Raw genomic sequence first — 7,924 nt, 5'->3', positions numbered from 1 at the left:
GCGGTGGTTGCCACCTACAACCGAGCCCAACACTGGGACGTTTCATGTTTCGAGAAACCTGCAGACGCCAGTTATACACCGCCACTGGATATAATACACCGCCAGGGCTGGATATAATAAACAGGGTTAACCGTCGCCACCAGGAAAGTAGGAAGTAAATGGAAGATAGAAGACAGGAAACAATCAAAATAAGAGAGAAAGATGAAGATTGGAGAGGAAGACAGGTAGAGGCAACTACCGATTTCACCCGGGGCGTCAGTCCGGGGTTGCCGTCGAGGCCAATGGGGAGTTGTGCCTCCGCCGAGGGACTTCAGAGGTCGCTCGGCGCTTTCTCAATCCCCAGCACTCAGCAACGGCTCAACGCCCAGGACCACATCTTCCCTGGACACGGCTAAGCAACGCATGGTTAAACGCAAGTGGGTCCAACCGTCGTGTGCTCGGGTACGTGGTGTCGCAACACACCAAACGTCTGCTTACGCAGACGCCCCTGCGGGGTGCAACAGAGGAGGCATCCAACATATTTAACCCTATGTGCAACAACTTTCAACGAATAATTCTACTCAAGTCAAAAACATGTGTAGAGTTATCTCGCTGAATCGGTATTAAGAATAAAAGCTTGCTGTATGTCAAATAAAATTGTTCTTCTATGTTTCAGCAATGTATACCTATTGTCTAAAGCTACTGTGCATGAAGTAAAAACAAAGTAACGTGCGTTACTTTTTTTCCTAACGGTAACGAGTTAGGCAACCTAAGGCAGTAACTCGGTTTTGTATTAGAGCAACGAGTACCATATTTTATTACTTTTTAGGTAACGCCCAAACACTTTACAAAACATTACGAAAATATTACAGTGTGTGGATATACACGTTATGTTGTAAGCTCCTAACAATTGATTGTTTGGTGTCATAGTAGTGATTCTATGGTAGCAGGCAGCGCAAGCACTAATCATTACCTAGGCTCAAGGCGTCGCGTACGACGTGTAAAGGTTTCGTGGTAGTGATTACGTAGGCCAGACAAGCCATGGTGTCAATGTATTGTTAGCCTAACATGAAATATACGTCAGAAAAAATGAAAGTGCGAGGTTCGTGTCTCATTGTATGCACTGTGCAAGTGAGCCGCGGTTCACAGAAAGATTGTGCACAGGCACCACGCTCAGTCGACACGCGAAATTGGACGTCAGTGTTGGGTGCGTCTCGTCTCTGTCTTCGTATTAAGTTGTGTTGTTCAATGCTTCATAAAAACTAGATAGCCTTTAAATTGATAGTTATATACGTCATAGAGAGAGCGAGAGAGAGAGAGAAGTGATAAGGCGAAAGGGAGGGAGGCTAAGCCGGCTGAGCGCCGTTCACTGCCTTGTATTGTGGAAGAGGGAACCGCGACTGCGAGGTGAGGTCAACAAGCGTTTCGCGCAAAGATGAGCTGAAATGTTTTTAAAGGTGCTTCAAACTCCCAATGGTCCTAAACTTAGAGAGAATCGGTAGGTTATATCTGCGTTAATACGATATATTAGAAGCTGCTCTTTGAAATCCTACCAACCGGTAGACCTATGCATCATTTTGTCGCCATTGCTCCTCAAACTTAGGGCAATAGCTTTTCTTTATTTTCCTGTTTTATCCTCGGCATTAGGTGTACAAAGGCAAAAGCAAAGTGAACAAACTGCATAACCTATTTAACACAAAGGCAAGGTCATCGTTAAGAGTATTTCATCTTCAGCCCGTGCAAGCATTAACCGGGATGCGGAACGACAGAATCTAAATGGATCTTATATCACTCAAGTACGCACTAAAATTTTGTCTCTGCACACCACATTATTACACAGGAACATCGAGCAGCTGCTAAAAAATATGGCAAAACAATTGCACTTACCTGTCGTTTTCGCAGAACGAGAGAAACCTGGCGCAACTAGACATCCCGATATTAGCACGCCAGGGAACCGCACAATGCATAAGACACTCCGATTTCACCAACATTCGTCTAACATGTCACTTCCAAAGTGTTCTCTTTCTTTACACCCCGCAAAGCATTTCAGCACATACCGAGTGACCCAAGTTGGCATCGAAGAGTTTTATTGATGAGTGGCCCATACCTAGTGGCACACACCCATTTGTCCAAGTTGGCATAAAATGGGCTTCTGGTTAGGCTCTTGGACAGAGGAACATGAAGTTTCTCGAGCAAGTTCACTGTGGATTACATATAATTGAAATGGCCGCTGTAATAATGCGCACAAGGTGACGCGAGCGAGGTGTCGATCAAGATAACCAGAAGCAATGATCCCCAGATTACGCAGCCGTGTCCCCTCCCCCTCATTAAGCCTATATATGCCAGGCGTGGTCTGGAGATACCACCTTTGTGTCAATGCCACCTAGAAATAGAAACCATAGAACACTACTCTTAATTTGCGGCCACTATAAATTACGAAGAAAAATACTTCTTACAATTCCGCTTGGTAAACTAGGGGTGAACTTAACACCAAAAATATTACTAATTTTTGGTGCCTCAGCACTGTGTTTTAGCCACAGGGACGTCTTTGATGCCGTTTGTGGCTTCATTGAATGAAAAAACGAACAGTATTTTAAATTCCTACTTTTATAAATTCTCAGACTGATATTTCTGTCAAATCCTATCACTACTATGATAAATTGTTCTGTTTAGGAAAATTGTTAATCTGTCCGTTTTGATTGCTCATTTGCAGATAATTTGTAGTTTCTTGAAGTATTATTTAAAAGCTCGGCTGCCCAATTCTTGGCCAATCCCCTAGGGGGGATGTGAGCCATACTATAGGGTCAACATCAGAAGCAGCAGCAGCAGCCGAATGGCTTTTACCCTGACGAGGGTTAGTATTCTGAGACTCGTCTCTGCAATGGTGACCTGGAAGCGCCGAACACAACGCTTGCAACAAAGAAACCGCGTCCGCCACATCTTCTCCACGGGTTGATGAAGCGGCCATTGTTCGCCTTCCTCCATTCTGGGTGTAACATGCAGAAGACTGGTTCGTGAAAGCTCAAGGACTGTTCAGCCTGCAACGTATCCCCTCTCAACATGCACGCTCTTCCCACGTCCAGTCCCCTTTCCCTAGTGACGTCGCGCTGGAGGTGCTCGATCTCCTCTCCAATAAACCCACGACTACGACTGACCATCAGCAGCACGCCCAGTACTGGACGAATGTATTCTCCAGCACTCTACAACACTGGCCAGAGCTCGTCAATATCGAACACCCTTTATATTCCGCGATCTTCAAGACTCGGCTTATGTGTTTCTCCGGTTGGACTCCACTCAACATCTTCTTCAGCCGCCGTACACAGGACCCCATCTTGTCTTAGATCGTAAGTACAAGATATACACAATCTCTCTCAATGGTCGCCACACTATCGTGACAGCTTCATGACTGCCCCGAGCCGGCTTTTGAAAAAAGCTCTCCACCTGCATCGTCTTTTACCACCTCTTCTTCCGCATCCCATGTCACAAACTCACCTTGAAGTACTTCATGCCACCCCTCAACTTCTCGTCGCTCTGTACAGGGGCACAACTTGGTCTCTAAAAAAGGGGGCCTTGTGGCGGCACCCTTGGACAGGCTAAGACGAAATCGCTCTAGCAGCAGCAGTAGCAATAAAGCAGACAGGTTCTTACCCTGACCAGAGTTCGCGTTGAGCCTCGTCCCGACAGGTTCGTTGAAGAGTTGCACATACACAGTGACAGGCACCGAGTCCGTCTGACGGTTGGTTTTGCACCCGGTTCTCTCAGCACAGGAGCTGATTTCTCTACCCATTTGGACATAGACTACCCAGGGACAGAAGTTGGCAGTAGAGAAATGAGGCGCTGACATATATATTTAGAGACACACTGCAAACGGAGTGACGTTCCCAAAGAATTCTAATAGCATTAAAAGAAATATTTAAAATGTATCCAATGCTTCGCGGACGTCAACCCGCGTAATTTATAGGCAATCTTGTCCGGATATATACTCCTGAGGGAAGCGTGACAGAGAAGCCCGACTGCAGCACACGCCTCAGTCATCACGCATTTAGGCGGTGGCAATACGGTGTGTTGCTACATTCTTTCAACGCTAATCACATTAACGTGGACAGGCATATTGAGATTGTTTTTACCAAAATTTATTTTTTATGAAAATTAGCATCAATTTTTTCTGTTGCGTCATTTTCTATTACGAACTAGTTCAAGTTCCGTGCACATATATTGGCTAAAGCCCATCTCTTGACATTTGCAGACCCCTCTGCAAGTGCTGTTGTCGCCGTTATGGCAAGCCTAGAAAGAAGGGGGAAAAATAGGTGTACGTTATGGAGGTTAGTTTGCGATATGCCGTAAGGTCGTTTTCGTCTTCATTACGCATTCAGAAACGCAATGAAATGGAATTTCTACGGTTGCCATTTGGTTAATGAACTTTCGGCCTTATGGTTCAACATATATTACTTTTCATTAGTATATCAGACATTCTGTCTCATCCTGCGTGCTGACCTCAATGATTTACTTCACAAGTTTTTGTTCTTTCTTGTCATTATTCATTTCTAAATTTAATCCTATCTTTTTCCTTATCGCACTATTGATGTGTAAATACTGTTCATATGCTACCGTTGCTCTAAGAATGTATTTATCTACTCTTAATATAGCTCGGTATTGTCTGTGGTTATGAAAATATTGGTCCATTTAATCTGTACTGTGCACGGCTTTTTTCTTGAAACTTATTTAACGCCATACATCCACTTCTTTGCTCTGTGTACAATACAACCCTACAACCAGCATCACTCTACCCCAAAAGGGAGGGTGTAATGGTGAACTACATCATGTAGTGTCGACAAAGCAGCTCTTTCTTAGCCGCGATCTTATATACCCCGAAAGACAAAACCCCAAATAGTAATCAATTTACGAAACCTGACATGCTTAATTTCGGTTGCTTTTGGATTTCGCCCCATGAACCTTGCATAACTTGGCAGTTTTGTAGAAAGGAAGCCTCACTACTGCATATGATATCAATGATCTGATTACATGGCAGCATGAAAAATTACACAGGGACAAGCAGAACACAGGACGAGCGCTAACTTTCAACAAATGATTTATTGCAGCTGGTGAGTATATATATACTCACTGGGACGCCACTACAATAGAGCAGACTGAAGGGAAGGAGGAAAAGACAGTCATGTGACTACTATGCCCAAAAATTCAAGCTCTTTCCTTGATAAAAATATAGACTTTTTTTGCGTGGCGCAAAAAAATATAGATTTTTTTTGCGCTATGTATCCCAGTCTGAATGCATACCACCAACACGCCCAAACTTCTTCCCTGCTAAAGAGCATGAAAAAAGCTCTCCACGCTTTGTGCTTCGTGCAATGACACAGGAGACATCGTACATATTTAGCGACCGTGCGTGAGCTACGGGATGAAACAGACGCTCCTCTTGAGAACCTGCTGAAGAACAGCCTACCGCATGCGTGCCGGCCACAACTCAACACCTTGTGCGTCCTCATTGGGTTAATTTCTCCACAAAGAATAGTTCGAATTAAAACAGCTTGAAACGCAAATAAAATAAAAAAATCTTATGCGAAAAAGACCTTGAGATCACGCGGTGCGTATGGCCACCTGATCCAGAATCTGAATAAGACTAAGCTAGAAATAACGGCGAAAACAGGGAGGTTAAACTTATACAAATATCGGGATTTACATCCTACGCAGGAAATGGAGCAATAGGAATAAGGAGGTAGGCAGAACACCATCAAGGCCTATATAACACGAGGAGGATATTAAAAAAAAATCAGTTTCACTCGTAAGGCGATGCACTGACGCGATAGCTTATGAAATATAACGCGCAATAACACTTGCACAGTTCCGTACGGTGTCGGTTTGCCCAAGTATTCGCCGTGGAGACACCGCATTTTCTTTTTCCTCTTACCTATCTCGTCTTAGTAATAGATCACTAAAATAACGCTATAGTGTAAATCAGTGGCCTTGTGCTTTCGCACGCCTGGATTTGTGTGGATTTTCTGAAATTCATTATATTTGAGCCCTGCAAATATTGAGACAGCCGATGCTGCTTGGCTGCAGCGGCGAGAATTCGTTTGCGCTCCACCTTTTGTGCAGCTGTGCGTTCTTTACGGGAAGAAGCCGTGACGAGTGACACGTCACCAGCGAGTCTGACTGGAGAGCCTGGCTCAGGTCCGGGGACGTCGACCGACAGCTTCAACTGGTAGACCGGGCGGAGAAGGCCAAGCAGGCCCAGGGACTAACTTGAGCCCGATCCCTCAGCCACCTCCCCTTTCCCTTTCCCCCTTTCAATAAAGTTTACCACCACCCCCACCACCACGTGTGACACAACAGGCCTCATTCGATCTATTCTTGACATTAACAAGGTCACACCAGCGGCATTCAGGAAACATGAGAAGTAGCCAAAGCCTAACAGACTAACGAAGACGCAACGAAGACGAAGCAGATGCGTGCAATCGAAACTTAATTCATGACGGTCTCCAGAACTAGGAAGCCAAGACAGCCAGGGGCGCCAGAACACAAAGAAGGTGCTGATGCCGCTTCTATTCAGTACACAACAGCGTAATTTGAGCGGGCGCTCCACAATTATAGCAACTGCTGGCGCGATCGCGCTTTCGTTTGAGGTATCCTCGAATGCTTTAGCAATGACAGAGTGATTGAGAGCGATGTACCGGAAAAAGATATAGCATTGTTTTATCGGTTGTAAAGATGCGCTATGGTTTTGGGACGTCTTACAACGTACATTGACGGAAAAACAACTTGAATGCGCATGCTGTACGATGTTTCATTACGCCGAATGAAGGTGACGTACCCTTTGGTACGTTTTTCCCGATTAAACTACACAGTTTCAGAAATATACGAACATTGGACCTCTATGATAAGTAACTTCTCTTTATGGAAGTACAGCTTAGTCGAATGAGTGTTCACCTTAAGGCCATCTAGGACAATGCGGAGTTTCAACCGGACTGGTGCCCTTTATTTAATAGTTGTCTCTGGTTGGCCTCAATTTTAGGGGCATATATGCCTGCTTATTTTGTCTGTTGCTAGTAATACAAATAATGAGTTTCCAGTCTATATAAAGCTGTTGAATATGGCAAATTAGTTTTCCTGAAGCCCGCAAGGTGGATGAAAGTTTACAACAGGGAAAAATTACATCCACCCATGTTGTAGCACGTAGCAAAGGAACCCATACGGGTTTCTTTGAAAGAAAGGTTCTCAGTTGAAGAAAAATTCATCCTGGTCCGCCGTACCCTTGAAGCCGTTGGAGTCATTGAAGTGTGATTCATTTCCTTTTTGTATTTTTAATGCTCATATGACAATATTACATGTCTGCACTTATATCATCACGAAAAATTGGTTGAAAAGTGGCATTTAATTTTGACTAGCAATCTTTTTGTCCGGAGGCAAAGTGGATTTCTTTTCTTGTTCATTTGAGAATTTTTCACTAAATATTTTGGGATTCCAGTGACGGACACTAAAGTAGGAAGGCGTTCGCGCCCGCAATTACTGAACGAGTACCCAGTAAGGCCATCAAATGTACTAATTGCTTCTCAGCCACAGATACATTTTCTACACAGTCCATACAGGCTGTAGACTGCCAGAAAAGAAATAAAACTATCTATCGGATGTCCATCGGACATCCTCTTCTGCCGCAGGCAGATCAGAGTCTGTGATAGACAGCAACTATGTAGCAAAAATCAAGGAGCGTGTAATGATGTTGTAAGGAGGGAACTCAACTGGAGTATTACTGATACAGTATCATAAGTGTTGATAGCATATATATAACACGGTAGCAGATAGCACATAAATGGCTTGACAACATATTCAAGCTACTTCAATTGAAAATGTATGATTACTTACCTCTGGGTAACTGTTGCACTTCCATTCGGGAATTGAGTATATATTTCTGCGAGGTAAGGCGAAGACATCC

The sequence above is a fragment of the Dermacentor albipictus genome, chromosome 6 (genome assembly GCF_038994185.2).
Source record: "Dermacentor albipictus isolate Rhodes 1998 colony chromosome 6, USDA_Dalb.pri_finalv2, whole genome shotgun sequence".
NCBI classification, from domain to species: Eukaryota; Metazoa; Arthropoda; class Arachnida; order Ixodida; family Ixodidae; genus Dermacentor; species Dermacentor albipictus.
This window is presented reverse-complemented; position numbering follows the sequence as displayed.